The sequence below is a fragment of the Erinaceus europaeus genome, chromosome 7 (genome assembly GCF_950295315.1).
Source record: "Erinaceus europaeus chromosome 7, mEriEur2.1, whole genome shotgun sequence".
Lineage (NCBI taxonomy): Eukaryota > Metazoa > Chordata > Mammalia > Eulipotyphla > Erinaceidae > Erinaceus > Erinaceus europaeus.
In genome coordinates, this window is record NC_080168.1 from 54,687,478 (window position 1) to 54,709,217 (window position 21,740).

The window sequence follows — 21,740 nt, forward strand, 5'->3', positions numbered from 1 at the left end:
CATTTTATTTGAGGCCTCCTATTTGTACTAGAGAAAAAAAAAATCCATCAAACATATGATGGCAGATTATGAGTACTAAATTTGATTCAGTCATATATCATTGTGATTTTCAAAACATTTTTAAAAGTGATTTAAAAAATAAAGCACAGCATTTAAGACACTTAAAATAGTGACCTCCATCAGGCAAATAATAACAAAACATTTGCTCAACATTGTGCTAAGACTGGATCCTTATGAAAAGACTCATCAGTTTTGTGCCTTAGGAAGTTATAAGCAAAGTGATAAATTTCCATCTTATACATTTGGTATTTTTATACCACAGAATTTAAAATTTTATAAAATTCATGGTTTGTGGTTTGATTAAACAAAGTAATAAAGAACTTCTGTAAGGTTAATGAAAGGTAGACCTTCTGGTGTTGCCTGAGTGATTCTGAGTGGAGAACTGATAGCACCATGAAGAAAAACTGATCTTTTGATGAAGTGTTCTGACAATTTCATCTCATCCCCTTACTGATGGGGCAGATTTTATTTTCTAAAGTAACTGTAACAAACTTACCATAAATTGTCAGCTCTTGAAATACTTGAAGAAAGTTGACTAGTTTGTTCCCCCTAAATTACCAAAGTCGGGGGCTGGGTGGTGGCGCACCTGGTTGAGCACATGTTACAGTACGCAAGGACCAAGGTTCGAGCTCCCAGTCCCCATCTGCAGGGGGAAAGCTTCACAAGTGGTAAAGCAGTGCTGCCAGTGTCTCTCTGTCTCTCATCCCCTCTATCTCTTTCCTCCCCTCTTGATTTCTGACTGTCTCTATCCAATCAACAAAGATAAAAAAAATTTTAAAAAGCTGAATCCCTAAATTACCAAAGTCACCTTGTTAATATTTTTCTAATTTTTATTATATTCTATAATAGTAATTTTATGCTAGCTAATAATATCCAAACTTTATACCCCACTAATTACAATGAATAAAAGGTTTTCCTTTGATCCTTTCTACTATGTAATCTCTTTTGGGCTTCTAGAAGTCTCTCTGAGTTTTATCTTCTCCACTCTTTCCCTACCCTCCCATTCCCCTTAATGTTGTTCTTTGGCCTCAGATCTGGTATCTATTGAGGTGAAACTGTTCATTTTCTTTTTCACTCAACTTTTATCTTGAAAAAAATATTTTACCCCTCCTCCCACAGTCTTCCAGGCATACCTACAATCTGAGGTTATACCTCCCTAACAGCACTGCAATCTGTTCAATCTAACCTAAGGCAGATCTCACACATTATAACTTTATAAGAGGCACTTGTACATATGTTTACTTAATTATTCCGTATGTTCCACGTCCCAATAACTCCATATTTCCCCTATATAGAGATTTTATCAGAATAATATGAGATTTTGGCTAAATTATAACTAATTCAAGCTCAGTAGAGATGCCTTCTTACTAAGATTTTTTTTCATTGCTCAGTACCATCTTTTTTTTTTTAAAAAAAATATTTATTTATTCCCATTTGTTGCCGTTGTTTTACTGTTGTAGTTATTATTGATGTTGTTGTTGTTGGATAGGCAGAGAGAAATGGAGAGAGGAGGGGAAGACAGAGAGGGGGAGAGAAAGACACCTGCAGACCTGTGAAGCGACTCCCCTGCAAGTGGGGAGCCGGGAGCTCGAACCGGGATCCATATGCCTGTCCTTGCGCCTTGTGCCACCTGCGCTTAGCCCACTGCGCTACCTACCGCCCGACTCCCGCTCAGTACCATCTTAACCCTGTGCTGTGACTTCTCAGGATAGTGTTCCAGTTTAAGAAGCTTGTTTTCAGTTTGTTGGCAGACTCATGCATCAAAACATTTCTTCTAAGTAAAAGAGGATATAATTCAGTGTAGAGTTCAAATGGAGAAGAGACTGCAGCTACTGACATTATTATTATAGTTCTAGACTTAGAGACTCTCTTTCTTCCTTAACAGTTAACTATTCTGTTACATAATATGGTACAAATCTGTACAGAGCCACTTTGAGTCAATTTCTTGAGTAGGTGTTGTCTTCTTCATCTAAGTAGATTGGACTGTTAGTAGATGACTAGGTAGTCCATCCTCATAGTACTGAGATCTCTTCTGTGACTCAGCATCAGGCAAACATGAATATGACACTTAGACTGTCAGAAAGGTAGTATTGATCCATATAATAACAAGGACAGAATGTAGATGACTAAAGTCTCTGTCTTTGTTATAACAATTCTTCAAATTGATCCTACATGATAAAATGTTATGGATATTTGGAATTTATATTTTTTCTGGACAAGTGACTTAGCTCCAGACAGAAGTGGCTGAGAAAGTATCTTTTTGTGGTATCTACTGATTTCCTCTGTCTTATATTCATTAGATGAAGGGTTTACCTCCATGGGAGAGTCTATTATCTCAACCTCAAAGTTATTTGTTTACCTTTTGCCTCCAGGGTTATTACTAGAGCCCACCATTTACACATCTGTGATCTCCCTCATTCTCTCTCTCTCTCTCTGTGTGTGTGTGTGTGTGTGTGTGTGTGTGTGTTTAGATAAAGGGTATATTTGAGAGAGAAGAAAAGAAAGAAGCAAAGATAGAAGGAGAAATACCACAGCACTGTTTCACTGTAAATCTTATGGTGCTACCATGTGGTGATTGCGGACTTAAGCCTGGGTTCTTACACGTTAATACGTATACTTCATCCAGTGAACTATATCCCAGGTCCCCTTTAACTCACTTCAATGCCTAAAAGGAACCCTTTGGGGTCAGAGTTATGCTAAACATTTGCTCAATTTCATCATTTTCCAATATATCCCTAAAGAGAATAGTTTTATCAAGTGGCGATAAAGTATTTGTCTTCAAGATATTTTTCTTAGAATATATTCAAGATGATAAGGATTGAACAGTAGAACTCTTACCAACAATTACTATTACACAGATGATTCCTTATGAAAAGGTAATATACTTTAAGTACACTAAAAAGTACTTTTAAAACTGTTAGCATCTCATAGGAAAACTTTGGAGAACATATTCAGAAAATTCTGTTAACCAATATTTTCCTTCTTTTTTTAATTCTTTTACTGATAAAGATAGTGATTTAATTCTGGATTGTTCTAAAGGTTATATGTATATACCCTTCCTCTTATGCTAAAACATAAAATTTTCTCAACTCTGTATAATCCTAAAATTAGTTTTTTCCTACATGTTATTGTAATTTATTCATAATTATGGATAACTGATGAAAATATAATGAAATTCTGTACTATATATTTTTTTATAATTTAACTTACAGCTTCTGTGCTCCTGCCTATCCTATCCTTTTAAAGATTTTATTTTTTTAATTTTGAAATAATGTTTTTCTCAAGACTGCTATTGCTTTAACATAAACTTGTATACCACCAATACCCAATATGTGATACAAGTTTTTTAAAATTTTTTATGTTTTACTTATTTATTATTGGATAGAGGCAAAGAGAAATTGAGAGGGAAGGGGGACATAGAGAGGGATAGAGACAGAGAGACACTTAACAGCCCTATTTCACCACTTGGGAAGCTTTTCCCCTGCAGGTGGGGACCAGGGGCTTGCCCACTGTAATGTGTGTGTGTATGTGACCAGGTGTACCATTTCCTGGCCCAATGAAAGTTTAATAAATGTTTGCTAACATGAATTGTTTTGGGATTGTAATTTACATTGTTATTACTCATAGTGCTTACAACTAGATATTTATTGGTTCATACTTTCTCTCAAATTATTGTCAACTGCTATTTGAATATCTGGGTAATGTGGCAAGACCACTGTTACCTTGAACAGTATTTAAGTGCTTGCATACATCTGCAAGGCTCTAATAAGAACAAATTCTTTCTTTGAAACTGTAACACTTACACATTTTCCCCCAAATTCTCTTGTTAAATACTTTCAAGTTCTTTTGTTCCATACAAAAACCTGGTAAAAATTGTGATCTAATTACTGAAAACAATCAAGGTAATCTTTATTATTTTATTCAAATTTGCCCTCTTTATTATCCTTCACCATGAATATCCTCAGTTTTTGGTCATAGACATACCTTACCATGAAAGCAAAGAAGTTGATATTTCTATTTAATGTACTGCCTAATTTCTATCAAGTCTAAATTGTTTTTAGGCCTTGAACATGTGGACTGTTACAGTTTTGTGAATTCATTGCATTATCGAAAGTTAAGGACAATGTCTTGATAGATCATTTTCAGAAGGTGAATTTAAGAAACATAATTATTCCCATGGTTTTATGTGGTTAAAAAATGAATAGTTTTTGGTCTATTTCAGGAATGTGTGTGTCTTGAAATTCATTTTCAAATTGCCTTTCCCCCTTGTATAATATGAATTTAAATACTAAAAGTCAATTTATTTAAGCTCTCTGAGATTATATTGGCATGGATGTCTCTGAGATTATATTGGCATGGCATGTCCTACTGTGTGTTACTATATCTACTAAATGCCAAACTTTCGTCTTCTTTCTAAGATAAATTAAAGTCTAAACTACTTCAATTACTTTTTTTTCTTCAGAATTTCAGACTCTTGGAGATTACATAAATGTATTTATTTATGCAATGTGTGTTAAGTACCTTTTAAAGAAAATACTTTATGGCCATAAGAATTACTAAAATAGGGGGCTAGGTGGTGAAGCACCTGGTTGAGTGCATATGTCACAATGTGCAAGGATCTAGGTTCAAGTTCTCAGTCCTCACATGTAAGGGAAAACCTTCATAAGTGGTGAAGCAGTACGACAGGTATCTCTCTGTCTCTTTCCTTCTCTATCTCCCCCTTTCTTTCAGTTTCTGTCTACCTCTATGAAATAAAGATAAAACATAAGTATAATAAAATACTTAAAAAAGAATCACTAAAATGAAGACACAACTTTACCAATTACTCTCAAAGGTATATACTTAATAGCAGGAGGGTTTCTTCACCCCCCACACCCTCTCCAACATTTATTGTTGCTGTACTTTCTGATGTATGACTTTCTTACCAGGGTGAACTGGTATCTCACTGTAGTCTTTATTTGCATTTCTCTGACAGTCAATGACTTGGAGCATTTTTTTATATGTTCGTTTGCTGGCCTTTTGTATCTGTTCTTCGGTGAATATTCTGTTCATATCCTCCCCATTTTTGAATGGGATCATTTGTTTTTATTTTTGTTTTTTTAACAAGAAAATTTGTAATAGCCCAAACCTGGCAACAACCTTGGTGTCCAACAACAGATGAGTGGCTGAGAAAATTGTGGTGTATATACACAATATAAATTGGTCCAACCCCTGTGGAACTCTCATAAGGCTAGAAATGGACCTACCTTATGACTCAGCAACTCCTGTCCTGGGGATACATCCCAAGAAGTAAGACACCCATCCAAAAAAAATATGTGTATACCTATCTTCTTTTCATTTTTTATCCTTTTACTGGCAGTAGGTTAATGGTTTGCAATACAGTTATTGACATATGGGTGAAATTTCTTATCTCAGGACCTGGCAGTGGCACACCTGCTTAAGCACACACATTACCATGTGCAAGGACCCAGGTTAGAGACCCCACTCCCCACACGTGGGAGAGATGCTTCACTGTAGGTGTCTGCCTTTCTCTCCCCCCCCCCCTTTTTTTTTTTTCCTGTTTAACCAGAGCTCTGCTCAGATCTAGCTTATGGTGGTGCAGAGTACTGAACCTGGGACTTTTGGTGCCTCAGGCATGAGAATCTCTTTACATAACCATTATCCTATCTACCTGCATCCACTCTCTCCCTTTCTATCTTCCTCTGCTCTCTCATTTTCTCTCTGTCTTATTCAACAAAAATAGGGAGGGGGAAAAAGGAAAGGGAAGGGAAGGGGAAGGGGAGGGGAGGGGGGAGGGGAAGGAAGGGAAAGGAAGGGGAGGGGAGGGGAGGGGAGGGGAGGGGAGAGGAAGGGAAGGGAAGGGAAGGGAAGGGAAGGGAAGGGAAGGGAAGGGAAGGGAAGGGAAGGGAAGGGAAGGGAAGGGAAGGGAAGGGAAGGGAAGGGAAGGGAAGGGAAGGGAAGGGAAGGGAAGGGAAGGGGAAGAAAAAAATGGCCACTGGGAGTGGTGGACTGGTAGCATTGGCACTGAGTCCCAGTGATAACCCTGGTGAAAAAGACAACAAAAAATTCTCATCTTGTCATGATAGCTGTCTGCAAAACATTCTCAGCACTAATTTAAGGCATTTTTCACTTTTGTGCACTAGGACTCCAATTCCCCCCCCCCATCTCTCTCCTTCTCCAGAGTCTTTGCTTTGAAGCAATATGCCATACCCAGTCCAATTTTCACTTTATGTTTTCCCTTTCTGCCCTTCTTTCTTTCTTTCTTTTTTTTTTTTTTTTTTATTTTGGCATAGTGCTTTCAGACCCTAATGTAAGAACCTTCTTCTTTTTTTTTTTTAAATTTTTTATTTAAGAAAGGATTAATGAACAAAAAGATAAGGTAGGAGGGGTACAACTCCACACAATTCCCACCACCCAATCCCCATAACCCACCCCCTCCCCCGATAGCTTTCCCATTCTCTATCCCTCTGGGAGCATGGACCCAGGGTCATTGAGGGTTGCAGAAGGTAGAATGTCTGGCTTCTGTAATTGCTTCCCCGCTGAACATGTCTGCCCTTCTTTCTTAAATTCCACTTAGAAGTGAGATAATCTGTTATGTGTCCTTCTCTATATCTTATCTCGCTTAACATTATACTTTCAAATTCCATCCAAGAGGAGTAAAAGTAGTGATGATGTCATCATTTGTAACAGCTGGCATATATATGTGTGTGTGTATGTATATATAACTATATACCTATATAAAATACATATATAGTATCATATGTATATATCATAAAATATATACAAAGTTATATAAATGTATGTATGTAGTTACAATTAGATATAACTTAGCCATATATCTGCCATTGGGCATATGGGTTGCTTTCAAGATTAGGGTTTCTTTTTTTTTTTAATATTTTATTTATTTATTAATGAGGAAGATAGGAGAGAGAGAAAGAACCAGACATCACTCTGGTACATGTGCTGTCAGGGATTGAACTCAAGACCTCATGCTTGAGAGTCTAGTGCCTTAGCCACTGCAACACCTCCCGAACCACAAGATTAGGGTTTTTAAAGCAGTTGCTTACTAATTTTTCTGTTTGTGCTTTGGCATATTCTTGCCTATGAGACTCCCCTGCAGGTGGGGGCCTGAGGGTTCTTACTGTGGTCCTTGCATTTTGCACCACATGTGCTTAAACTGCTGTGCTACTGCCCGGCCCCCTAAAGTAGTTTTTTGTATGAGGATCATGTGATTTTTTTTCTTTCTATTTTTTTAAAATTTTTTATTTGACAGGACAGAGAGAAATTGAGAGTGGTAGAGATAAAAAACAACTGCAGACCTGCTTCATTGCTGTGAAGCATATTCCCTGCAGGTGGGGAGCCAGGGATCCAACCCTAGTCCTTGCATTTGGTGATATATGCGCTTAATCACCTCCACCCAGCTGCCTGAGATATTTTATTATATGAGGAATGTGCTTTAATTAGTTAGACATTGGTCACATGTCTGAATTTTCTTTCCTCTTATTCTGAGATGAGATAATCTGAGTGAATTAATATTTGTTTTTCTTCTTATCAGCTACATTGATTAAGTATAAGTAAAGTGAAAGTAATGTCTTTGAATGTAACAAACATTAGTTTGAAATTACTTCTAAAGAAAGGATATTATTTTCAGAAGGTCATAGTTTAAATTAGGTAAATACCAAAGCCAACTAAAAATATCTCAAAACAAAGTAAATAACTCATACTAAGATGGCAGGGGTAACTTTGTCACAGTATTTTTATACAAGGCACACTGAATTCTATCTTTGATATGATTTTTAAACAGCCAAATTGGGCCTTGAACATTTTTTAAGAATCATGTGCATTCATTTTCATCAAGTTATAAAGGCTTCAGACTTAAAAATACCAATGGCATAACTACATGTGTAGTTGTATTTGTGATTTTCATCTTTTGTTCTTATTCTAACTCACACATGCAGACACACACATACACTACATATATAAACTAGTCAAAATATTAGGGATCATTAGAATTATTGATTATTTGTACTTTCTTGCAGACTGAGGATGAACTTATCGAAAACTGAGAAATCAAAGAAAATCATAGGAGGCCAGGTGGGGTATATCGGGTTAAGCACATAGTACAAAGTGCAAGGATCCCAGTTTGAGCCTCCACTCCTTACCTGCAGGGGAGGGAGTTGCTTCACAATCAGTGAAGCAGGTCTGCAGGTGTCTATCTTTCTCTCTCCCTCTCTATTTCCCCTCCCCTCTCAATTTATCTCTATCCTATTGAATGAAATAGAAAAAAAAATAGCCACCAGGAGCAATAGATTTGTAGTGCAGGCACCGAGTTCCAGCAATAACCCTGGAGGCATAAATAAGAAAAGTAAATTGTATTTATCACACAAATTAAACACACACACACAGAGACAGACACACACACAATTGTGAAAACTTTAGAGATGGTTCCTTATTAAAAACAAAGTTGACCAAAAAAGTACTTGAATGACAATATGTAAAAAAAAAAAATTAAAACTAGAGAATTAACCATTGTCTTCACACACTGGCTGATGCTAACACAACGGCAGGAACCATGTATTTAAAGCTGCATTTTATAAAACCTCTTTGGCAAAAATCAATAGAAAGCTTTAGTGGGCAGAATGTGTGTAATAGTAACAAGTAGAAAGGTTAGTGTAGAAGTTAATGGTTCTATCAGGAATAAAATGGAGTTAAAATGTGAAGGAAAGGTCTACCACAAGTGGTTCATTAACCTTTTAGAACCCCAGTGTATCCTAGATGTAAAGATTACAACAAATCTGACTCACAGCTCCTACCATTTGCTAATACTTTAAGTCAGCACAGTTCTGTGCACATTTCTTAGGACAGAATTTTGTTGTTGTTGTTGTTGCAATTAGGCGTAACTGTTAAAAAAACAAACTGAAATGACCAACTGAATTGCAGAAGGCTCCACAGAAGCTTTGTTATTATTGTTCGCTTGTTTCTTTGTTTTCCCCTCCAATTCTTTTTTGAATCTGACACAATTATATACAGCCCATTTTATAATAAATAGCTCTTGTTCTAGTAGAATGTTTCTAATTTCCAGCTTGCTCCTTGCATTGCTTGATTACTGAGAAAAGTGAGAAAGTTTTCAGACCCACTTTGCATGTAGTGGCATTGTCATCCTTTTTTTTTTTTTTTTTTTTTTCCCAAATAAGATATATTTTATAACTTCCGAATCCCCAGCCCAGGCAGTTTGGAGAAGAATACAATTCTGACTTCTGTCAAAGGTAAAATTTTAGTAATACAAGCCACAGAAAGAAGCATATTGGCACTAATAATAACTTAATGTCTTTGAATAAGATCAGTCACAGTGTTGTCCCTGTATTTTTTGCAAATGTCTTTGGTGATTTTTTTCAGCTGCAACAAAGCAATTAAGGAAAATGCCCACCCCTAACATCTCACCTTATGCAGTATCCTTCCTGCTTCTCTTCTCCCTGTCTGTTCTCTCACAACTGACTTGCTTTCCTTTCAGCAAATTTCAGGGTAGAAGTTTAAATGAGCAGCTGCCACAGCAGGCAATGCCAGTGTTCTCTAGCCAACCAACCAATAGGGGGTACTCTTGTACAGGATGGCTGTCTCCCCTTTGGAGACAAAACTAACCTCTGTGACAAATTCAGAGTCCACCAGCTTGGAGCCTGAAATCCCAGACTGTACTTTCCTTCCAAATTTTCCAGTTGGTAATCTATCCTGCTGGGTTGACTTCTTTCAAATTTCCATATAATCCAAAAATGAAGTTATTTTTATTTCCTCCTCCTTTTTTTTTTCAAAGAGGGTAGAATTCAGTTTATAATTAGGGGAGGAGTAGCTTTTGGATTCTGTCCCCTACACGAAATCTGTTATAAATATATCCTGCCAAAATCCTTGAGCAGTAATGTGCCAGTTTTGTAATAGGTTTAGTTCTCTGGTCTTTTTTTCTCTAAGTCCAAAATCTCAGTCATTTTATAACATTTTGTCCTTGAAAATCCGCACCCTCACCCAACCTTCCACTACACACACATTTTCTTTTTAAAAAGATGGTGTGGTATGCATGTTTTAAGCCATTCCATCTGTGATGGCTGAAGACAAAAACGTCATCCTGAGTTTTGGCACAGTGCAGGCCTCTGTCAGTAATCTCATTTGTGCCCATCCTAGACTGTTCTTATTAACCAGAATTCTTATCTCCTAGCCACAGCCCAGGGTTGCATTGTGGCTCTTGGAACACAATTGATACACTGGCTGAACTGACATCCAGATCTTTGTTAGAACAGACGTGATCTTTGGAATGGATTCTAATGTTGAAAATTGCTGAACCTTTTCATATTTTTCATTTCTCTTGTTTGAATGATGGTCTGGACAGGGTAACTTCTGAGAACAATGGCTCTGGCTCTTGGAAATGTTGATTATCATCTGTGCCATGATGTGATGAGCACATAAATTCTTATATATATATATATATATATATATATATATATATATATATATATATGGTCAGCAATAGTAAGGCTTTCTATAAAGAACACCATATTTGCCATTTAGTGTTCCTGGATTTGCCAGAAAGCTTTGCCCGTACACACAGAACAGACCTCATGAAGCTTAGAGTTAAATGAGGAGGTTGACTTGATTGTAGTAAATATCTATTTTTGTTGGGTTTCTTTTTTACATAATTTTAAACAAAAATCATCATTGGACCTCAGATCTTTACAACCAACTTTTATTAAAGGAATCAAAATTCTTTTCTCTTTGGTATGAAATGTTTTTAATTGATAAGACTTTATATCTTTATATCTTTATGCTGTTCACTAAATGATACAGAAGTTTTCATGATAAAATGTCCATCTTAATGGTTAATGCACAGTGTTTACCACTGAAGATCATTAACAAATTTCATCTTTGCGGTATAAACAATTTTATGATGTAAAAAGAATAAGTATGGCATAGACAAATCTATGTAACAATTACCTATTACTGTTGTTTTAAATATGTAATTATATCTGTTGATAGTAAACAAAACCCATGTGTTAATTTAACACCATCAAAAACACCATAAAATATATTTTAAAAACTGTACACTTTAAAGCTTTAATATGTAAAGGCAAACAACTGACAAAATCCTTAGAGTTGAGAAACATAGCATTATACTATTTGGGTTGCATTGGATCGACCTTCTCGTGGTGCATCCCGTGAGTACCCATTCATTGGGGAAACTGACGATCCTTCCTAGCCGACTGAATCCACATGGATCCCAGTCACTTTCAAAGCCAGCAACAAGCAGCTCCTGACAGCTCCTGACACTTTCAACCTGACGCTGTTGACTGGCTACGGAAGAAGGGCAAACGCTAGAAGAAGAATGCTATTTGAGAATAGTTGAAAGTAGGAATAAATGCTTAAGGTCAGACTTGGGATGTTTTTGTCCTTTCTGTAGCACAACCAATTTTTGTTCACTTTCAATATTTACAAAATGCATGTAACTGATGATTTTTTACTTGGACAATTTATTAAATAATGATGTAGAAAAAGAAGAACTATCATACTTTGATGACAGTCTCATCCAGAAATCTAGAATTTGACATTCTGTGTTAGAGCCTACAACTTCCCACTTCTTTTAATTAATTAATTAATTAATTATATTTATTTATTTATTAGATAGAGGCAGCCAGAAATAAAGAGGGAAGGGGGAGCTACAGAGGAGAGAGACAGAGATACCTGCAGCACTGATTCACCACTCACAAAGCTTTCCCCCTGCAGGTGGGGACTGGGGGCTTGAACCCAGGTCTTTGTGCACAGTAACATGTGTGCTCAACCAGGTGAGTCACCACCCAGCCCCAGCTTCCCACTTCTAACTGTTCTCAGTCTGTAGTCAAGAGATGAAAGGCAATGGCATGTGTATGACAGTGGAGTAGCTAACAGTCTCAGGGACCCTCACAATCTCGTCATCTCAGATTGCTCAAATTAACAAAAAGGGAGAGACACTGCCAGTGAATTAGACTCAACAGTGAGAAAAGGGAGTATACAAACCTAAGCCAATTTTTCCAGGTGCTAAAAGCAAGATGAACTGTTGAAAATGCATAGCTTCCTTCCAGCTTGTGTATTGTACACAACCAAAATGAATCAGAACATACAAATACACCAGTTTTTGTTCTTCCCTCTATTCCCTTTTCCCTCTATACCTCTATTTTTACTCTTCCTCTGTTCTCTTTCTCTTCTCCCTACCTCTCACTCCCCAGCTCCCCTATGAGTATCCATTTAGCTTATTATATAACCCATAGGTAGGTAAGCCTACCTATCTGTCTACCTATGTACCTCTTTACCTATCTGCTTATCTACATATAAGCCTGTGCATAGCCATCCAGCTATCATTTCACCTGTCACCACATGGAGTTGAAAATAGGTTTGGCTGGAGAATACCTTACTCAGTAGTGTGCCTGTTTTGCCATGTGCATGACCCAGGTTCAAGCCCAACCCCCCACAGCAATGAGGCTAATTTCAGTGATATAGTCAGTCTCTCTCTCTCTCTTTTCTATCTGAGTCAGTCTGGTGAAATTATCAGAAATAATAAAAAAGACAAAATAGGTTGAAAATACTATGATAGTGATACTACAACATATAAGAAAGTTAAAAAAAACGGAGCAAAGAACAAGTAAATTAGCATATTTACATTATATTTATTTCTATCAAAGTCTATACTATTACATTTAACACACATTGTATTTTTTTGCCTCCAGGTTTATTGCTGGGGCTTGGTGCCTGCACTACAAGTCCACTGCTCCTAGAGATTATTTTTCCCCTTTTGTTGTCCTTGTTTATTGTTACTATTATTATTGTTATTATTGCTGTCGTTGTTGGATAGGACAGAGAGAGATCGAGAGAGGAGGGGAGACCGAGAAGGGGAGAGAAAGATAGATACCTGCAGACCTGCTTCACCACTTGTGAAGCAACCCCCCTGTGGTTAAGGTGCTGGGGGGTTGAACTGGAATCCTTAAGCTGGTTCTTGTGTTTCAAGCCATGTGCGCTTAACCTGCCGTGCTCAACACATATCGTATTATAATTTATATTGAAGGTTATATTATATTTACATTAAAGATGTCAAAGTCAATCAACTATTAAAAGGGGGAATGAACATAATCCTTTGTATATTATTCTACTTCCCAACTGCTATTTTTTCTTCAGTTTAGAATATTGAACCCAATCCAGTATCACCAAGCCCTGGGTTTACTTTCATTATCAAATCAAATTGATAGACTTGACAGGATGGGTATAATGAATGCCATTTTGTAAGGGAACTATAACAGTGTCAAATATGCAAAACAATGTATAGACTTTTGCACAATAGGACATTGCTCTTTGTCAGTGTGAAAAGCAGACTTTTCAAAAGTTAATTTCCTTGTGAAGTCAAGGTTAGTAAACATACATGCAGTCAAGATTCTTAATTCTAATATTTCTCTTTTTTTAATGTATTTATTTTCCCTTTTGCTGTCCTTGTTGTTTTATTGTTGTTATTGATGTCGTTGTTCTTGGATAGGACAGAGAGAAATGGAGAGAGGAGGGGAAGACAGAGAGGGGGAGAGAAAGATAGACACCTGCAGACCTGTTTTACCCCTTGTGAAGCGACACCTCTGCAGGTGGGGAGCCGGGGCTCGAACAAGGATCCTTCGACTAGTCCTTGTGCTTTGTGCCACATGCATTTCACCCACTGCCCTACCACCCGACTCCCAGTTCTAATATTTCTAAAGCCATTTTGCATGAATTACAATTATGATCACACAAAGTATTATGCATTGACTCGACATTGTTTTTCTTTTTTTTTAATACTTTATTTATTTTAATGAGATAGATACAGAAAAACAGACCAGAACACTGGTTTATGGTGGTACTAGGGGTTGAACCTGGGATCTTTCAGGCTGTAGGCATGAAAGTCATTTTACATAACCATTATGCTATTTCCCCTGGCCAAAACATTGTATAGATTTAATAAAACTTCAACTTTTCTAGCTATAAATATTGTATTTTAAGATAACCATTTTCAACATTCTTACATATAAAGTAGATAACACCTACTTGAAGTTATAAAAATGTCAGCTAATAGGATTTACTGTATCTCACAAGATTAAAACAAAATAAGACATTAAGCAGATTCAACTAAATCTTGGATCTTTCTCATATCTGAACACATTTCACAGAGTTCACAAAACATGACAATTTTCCTACTTTCTAAGTTCCAGCTATGAATAAGATTGTTTGTATTTATCGTTCTTCTGCATTTACCTCACTTGGTATAATTCCCTCCTGTTCCATCTGGGATGTAGCAAAAGAGAAGATTTCATGATTTCTTTTTTAATATTCTAATTACTTATTGAGAGAATGAATGACTTAGAAGACAGTTATCATGTGAGTCCAGTTTCTTTTCTCTGTGTACTAAGTGTCCACACACCTCTCCCAGGTGAAGTTATTCACCGCCATTATACACTGGGTCCCAAGCTCCCTTCTTACTCTGTTCAACTATTTAAAAATTTTATTTATTTATTTGTTTGTTTTTGGATAGAGACAGAGAGAAGTTGAGAGGGAAGGGACAAGATAGAGATTATAGAGAGATAAACACCTGCAACACTGATTCACCACTTGTTAAGATTCACCTCTGCAGGTACAGACTGGTGAGGGGGTGGTGGCCTTGAACATGGGTCGTTATCTGTTGATATTTCTACAAGTCCAGAACACTTTACACGATGCTTTACTGGGCCTGGGAACTTTCAACATGGTTTAATTATTTACTTGCTCAAAGACATAGATGTGAAAATTGTAGGCAATTTTCACTATGGATGAAACTATGGTTTAAAGGATAATATATAGAAGAATTAATTGGAAATGAAAGAGTTTGAAATAAAACTTGGACCACTTTGCATACACTCTTATCACTTGACATTTTAGCTACATATATGTACTTTGAGTATAACATCAAGCTTTAACAAATATTTAAAGACAAAGTCACATCAATAAGATACTAAAAGACTCATTTTTATATTTGTTTTAGATGTTTTAAATAGTTGCAATGGCTTAAAATGATGATTTAAAATGTTGCTTGTAAGACATTTTTGCCTGCTAAATTCTCCACATTTTGTAACCTGTTTTATTTCTTTGGGTGTAAATCGTTTTTGCTTAGTATTGTGATATTGTATATGTTTTGTCCCAGTTGTATAGTAATGTTTCAGTCCATCATCCAGCTTTGGCTGCTGAAATCATACAGCTGTGAAGACTTGCCTTTGTTTCTGTTAGACTGCTTTTCATTTCCATACTGAGTATCTTAAGTACTGTAGAAAAGATGTCACTCTTCCTTTAAGGCTGTTTTGTAATATATATAAGGACTGGAATTGTGTTTTTAAAAGAAAAGCATTAAAGTATGACAATAATACTATCTGTGTTTTCACCATTCAAAGTGCTGTTTAGTAGTTGAAACTTAAACTATTTAATGTCATTTAATGAAGTGACCAAAATGTGTTGTGCTCTTTATTGAATCTTCACACCTCTGAAAATCTGTGCACATATTGTTTCATAGTAAATGAATATAGCTTTAAAAAAAAAGAATAAAACAAATAGGGAGTTGGGCGGTAGCGCAGCGGGTTAAGCGCAGGTGGCACAAAGCGCAAGGACCGGCATAAGGATCCCGGTTCCAGCCCCTGGTTCCCCACCTGCAAGGGAGTAGCTTCACAAGCGGTGAAGCAGGTCTGCAAGTGTCTATCTTTCTTTCCCCCTCTCTGTCTTCCCCTCCCCTCTCCATTCCGTTCTATCCTATCCAACAACAATGACATCAATCATAACTACAACAATAAAACAAGGGCAACAAAAGGGAATAAATAATAAATTTAAAAATATTTTTAAAAAACAAAAAAAGGAATAAAACAAATAAAATATATTTTTAAAAAGAAACTACTCATATGGCTATGACTTTCTTGTAAATCATTGTTTCTCCCTATGAAGTATTTTAAAATCTTTGACTAAACTGTTTCAATGTCTAGAAAATTAAGTTTGGCTATTCATGGCTCAGGATGCATTAACCAAATTCATAATTTAAGGTCAGTGCATTTACACCTAGCTATTCTTTTTTAATAAAGATTTTATTTATTAATAACAAAGATAATAAGAGAGAAAGAACCAGAGATCACTTTGGTACATGCACTGCTGGAAATTGAACTTGGGAACTCTTGCTTGAGAGTCCAATGCTTTATCCACTGTGCCACCTCCCAGACCACCACCTAGCTATTTTTTCAGAACAGGACTTGGTAGTTTTCATTTGCTAGCTCTATAGACAATTGCACATTTTATAAAGAATCTTCCTCCATGTATGTATTCCTTGTAAATATTTGAATGTACTAGTCCAAAGTCATTAACTTGGTACATACATATTCAAGCTCTCAGTTAACATATGAAATTTACTCTAATTAGGAAATACATGCTTAATAAGTAAACCTTTTTTTTAATATGGACACTGCTACTAGCTGTGCCAAAAATCTTCTAAAACCGTATTTTTATTCTTTCATGAAAATGCCATTAGATGAAAATTTTGACAGTATATCTATTTAAGTCAGGCCAAAATTTCAAGCAATAAAAATATTTGCCATTAGTCTCAGAGATCATAAAATTATTTTTAGTCTTGGGAGACTTTCAAGTTTATATTCATAATATAGTCTCTGTTTCTCTAGCTAAGACAACCCAGATACAGAAGAATCCAACTCTCCAGTTTAAGACATTTTGTTTTATTTGTCTTTCCTGGCCATTTTTCTCTATCTACCTACCTATTTTGAAGGGTTCTTAGGAAGATGTGTGGAATCATTTGCTCTAAAGTGCTTAAACTCTTAGGAAGAAAAATATACCAGAAGAACAAATTATTATTATCTTTATTACTGCCACAAACACAGGATATAATTATTTTTGAGTCAAAAAGAACAAGGCAAAGTGTAGTTCTAGATCAAAAATGACATGGTGGGTGGTAATGGCTTTCATTTCTATAAAGAACAACGCTGCACTGCTCACCACATGTCCTCTAATGACCTTGTTTCATCCACTCACTTTCAAAATGTCAACTATCTGTTTTCCATATAAGTTTGCTAAATTTTGTCCTTTATAAAACCTGTGTAAGTTTGGCAAAATTACAGTATAGCAGTTAGTTTCTTGCCAAAAATAAAATGATAAGGAACGCCAGACCTCATACAAAATGATGTGCTCTTCTGTATGTGTTCTCCTACATAGACATTTGATGGTAAATTTGTGATTTCTAATGGAAGTTTTTCTGTGATTATTTCTTGTTTATCCTCGTGTAACATCTGGATGGAGACTATCTTATTAGCTTTACTGAGACAACAATTTCTCTTTTCATAATGTGTTCCTGAGGTTCATTTTCCATAATGTATATATTTTCCTGATTTGCATTTTACTACATATGTTGTGTGGAGCTCTTATTGAATTTTAATCAATTGTATCTGCGATAAAAGCAGAGAGGATAATTTCATCCCTAGAGTTGGTGTCTATAGGAAAAAAGCAAACTAGACTTTGCAAATCACTTTCAAAACTGATGATGAGAATGTTAATTGCATTTATTCACTTTTTTCTTTGATCTACACACACACACATTTTCTCTCTCTTTCCTGGTGCATTCTACATTTTGGTTTTATCAAGGCATCTACCTTCATGTGAATTTTTTTCTGGAACATTTTCTAAATTCCACAATTAGGTCTCAAATCTTAGTTAATTTGAGTTATTTCCTGGAAGCCATTCTCTACCCTTTCCTCTCCATAGATGGTAGTCTGTGATGTGCAGAAGCAATAAAGTCACCCAAAAAGTCTTCCATGGGCAGAGTGCCAGACTTTCATGCATCAGATCCCAAATTCAGACCTCAAAACTTCACGTGCCAAAGCAATGCTTTGGCTTTCTCACTAATAAATAAGTAAGTAAATCTCTTGAAAATGTTTTGTTAGGGTCAGTGAAAAAGCTTACCTGGATAATGTTCCTGCTCTGACATGCATGTGACCCAGGATCAAGCCCCTCTCTCACCTCATTGGAGTATAGTGCTATAGTGCCTTTTACTCTGCTTCTCTTTCTTTCTGAAAAAGTCAGCCCAGAATTGTGAGGTAATGCCAATGACAAAAAAAATTAAAGGTGTCTTTTTAATATTTAAAAGTTTAGTATCTTTATTGGATAGAGACAGAGAGAAAGTGAGAGGGAAGGGGAAGATAGAGAGAGGGAGAGAGAAAGAGAAACACCTGCAGCACTGCCTCACCACTGGCAAAGCTTTCCCCCTGCAGGTGAAGACTTGGAGTTTGAAGCCAGGTACTTACACATTTTATCATGTGCACTCAATCAGGTGCACCATCACCACCTGACTCAAGGATTCTTTCTTTCTTTCTTTCTTTCTTTCTTTCTTTCTTTCTTTCTTTCTTCCTTCCTTCCTTCCTTCCTTCCTTCCTTTCTTTTTTTTTTTTTTTACATAGAGAAGTTGAGAGGATGGGAAGACAGAGAGTGGGGGAGAAAGATGGACACCTGCAGACCTGCTTCACCTCCTATTAAGCGACTCCCATGCAGGTGGGGAGCCAGGGGCTTGAACAGGGATCCTTATACCAGTTTTTGTAATTCGCGCCATGTGCGCTTAACTCACTGCACAACACACCCTCCCTCCCCAAGGTTTCTTTAGATACAACTGAAGCAGTGAAAATAGAGGGATAGCTCAGGAGGACCACAGCTGAGGAAAAGAGTCTTTCCGCTTTTCTCCTTGCTACATTAATTGATGCACAGTAATAAACCAATGATTTTTTTTTTTACTTTATTCTTTTTTTTCTTTTTCCTTGTGCCTTCAGGGTTATTGCTGGGGATCAGTGCCCACACTTAAAATTCACTGCTCCTGGCAGTCATTTTTTTGTCACTTTATTGGATAGGACAGAGAGAAATTGAGATAGGAGGGGGGATAGAGGAGAGAGAAGGCTAGACACCTGCAGATCTGCTTCACTGCTTGTGAAGCTACCCCCCTGCAGTTGGGGAGCTGGTAACTCAAACCCAGATCATTGCACGGGTCCTTGCTCTTTGTACTATGTGTACCTAACCCAGTGCGCCACTGCCCGACCTCACTTTTCCCTCTCCTCTCCTCTCCTCTCCTCTCCTCTCCTCTCCTCTCCTCTCCTCTCCTCTCCTCTCCTCTCCTCTCCTCTCCTCTCCTCTCCTCTCCTCTCCTCTCCTTTCCTCTTCTCTTCTCTCCTTTCCTTTCCTTTCCTTTCCTTTCCTTTCCTTTCCTTTCCTTTCCTTTCCTTTCCTTTCCTTTCCTTTCCTTTCCTTTCCTTTCCTTTCCTTTCCTTTTTTGCTTCCTTGGTTCTATTTTTCGATTTTTACCTCACCCCCTTTCTCCCTCAGTCTTTCTCTCTGTATCTGAAAAAGCCAGCCTACTGTAGTGATGTCTTAATGACAACAGAAAACAAAAAACAAAGTAATATATTTGACTAATTTTATGAACAGGAGCAAGTAGGGCAGATAGGGAATGAACATGGGGAATGTGACTTGTTGAAAAGAATGTCATTACTGGACTAATAAACTGCCTAGGCTTTCACTCCAGAGAAATGTAAAATACTCACAAAGCTCTGCACAGAACAGTGATATGATCTGAAAAATTAAAATTGTGTTCAATTATCATGAAGTCAGAGTATAGAGTCTAAACAAAAAAATTGCACCATACCTCCAAAATAATATTTATATATCTTTCTTTATTCATCAGTTTTGTTTGTTTTTGAAATCTTTTGGGGGCTGGGCAGTGGCCATTCAGTTAAGCACACATATCACAATGTTCAAGGACCAGGGTTCGATCCCCTTTCCCCCCACTTGCAGAGATGAGGCTTCATGAACAGTGAAGCAGGTCTGCAGGTGTCTATCCTTCTCTCTCCCTCTCTAGCCCTCCTCTTCTCTCAATTTATGTCTGTCCTATCAAATAAATTAGAAAGAAAAAATAGTAAAAATGGCTACTGGGAGAGGTGGCTTCTTAGTGCAGGTACTACGAGCCCCACTGATACCCCTAGTGGCAAAAAAAAAAAAAAAAAAACACAAAACTTTAATTTCCCTACAAATAATCATATAGTAGTTTATACTCAATTCATTTACAGTTCCATTTCTGATAAAATGGAAGCTCAATTTAAAGAAATCCTAGATTTTCAAAGACAACCAGGACTCTTCCCAGACATTTTGATAATTAGGGTGGAGGTTGATGCCTGAATTCAGATATATATATATGTCACAAATTATTTTGCAATTTCAATAAGCTTCTCATCTTAAATATTTTTCCTTTCGATATATGCAATGTGAGGGGTGTCCATGTAATTTCTATCATCTATTATTTACTCATCTATCTATCTATATGTAACTTTTTTAATGTCAGTGTCTGATGTACTCTTAGCAAATCAATGAAAAAATTATCTGGCATTACTTATCACTAGGGGGTAAAGTCAAAAATGCCAAGAGTATTTCATAGTCATGAGTATCTTTATTCCAAGGAGAAGAAAGGATAAGTCATTAATGAATTTTATGGGATTTTACCCCCCTTATTCCACAATCTTGTTGATCATTATTAAATTACTAATAAAAAAGTAATTCAGATGCCATTATATCTTTAAATCTGTTTAAGGTACATATATTCTTAGATGGACTTATCTGACTTGAGTCATTTTCTTTCATCAGAGTAGGTTATTCTTTAGTAATAAACTTTGATGAAAGAAAATGACTCAAGTCAGATAAGTCAGTTTAAGAAGGTGGAAGGTCTGGTTGTAAAATCCCTTACAATTCACACCTCCAGACCTTTCATACCCCATCCTTCCATTCCTTATTCTTTATGTCTCTGTGAGAATGGACCTAGGATCATTATGGGGTGCAGAAGGTTGAAGGTCTGGTTTCTGTTACTTCTTCTCTGCTGGATATGGGCATTTGACAAGTCAATCCATACCTCCAGCCTGTCTCTCTCTTTTCCTAGTAGGGCAAGGCTCTGGGGAAGTGGAGTTCCAGGACATATTGATGAGGTTGTCTGCCCAGGGAAGTCAGGTTGGCATTATAGTAGCATCTGCAACTTGGTGGCTGAAAAGAATTAATATATAAAGAAGAACAATTTGTTTAATAATCAGGAACCTAAAGGTAAGAATATAGCAGATGAGAGTTGGAGTCTTCATGTTGGTTAGAGTAAGGAAATCTATTTTAAGTAGATTCCAAGTGGCCCATGACTTTACTAATTTTTGTCTCAGCCTGATAGCTAACATGCAAGTGGGTTGAATGTATTGTCTGGGAAGATGGTGTCAGAGTTGGGAATAGAACTAGAAAACTTGGTCAGGGCAGCAAGTAGCTCCCAAATATGGGAATTTTATGTAAATACCATTAACTATAAACCCCATTGATCTGACCTAGGGCCTAGGTCTATTCATATTTAGTTCAGAGACTGTGAAGAATACAGTTTTCAAACCAAAGAAAAAAGTGTATACTGTCTACAAATGTCACGTTATAGAGGTAGAAGATAATTTAAGGCATAGTATTTAAAGACATAACAGTAATTTCTATAGTACCACAGATGATTATTGAAATATATTCCTCTCAAGTGGAATATTTATTGTTTCATAAATCAACCGTATTATGGAGGTGTGGGTCCTAATCAGAGTAGT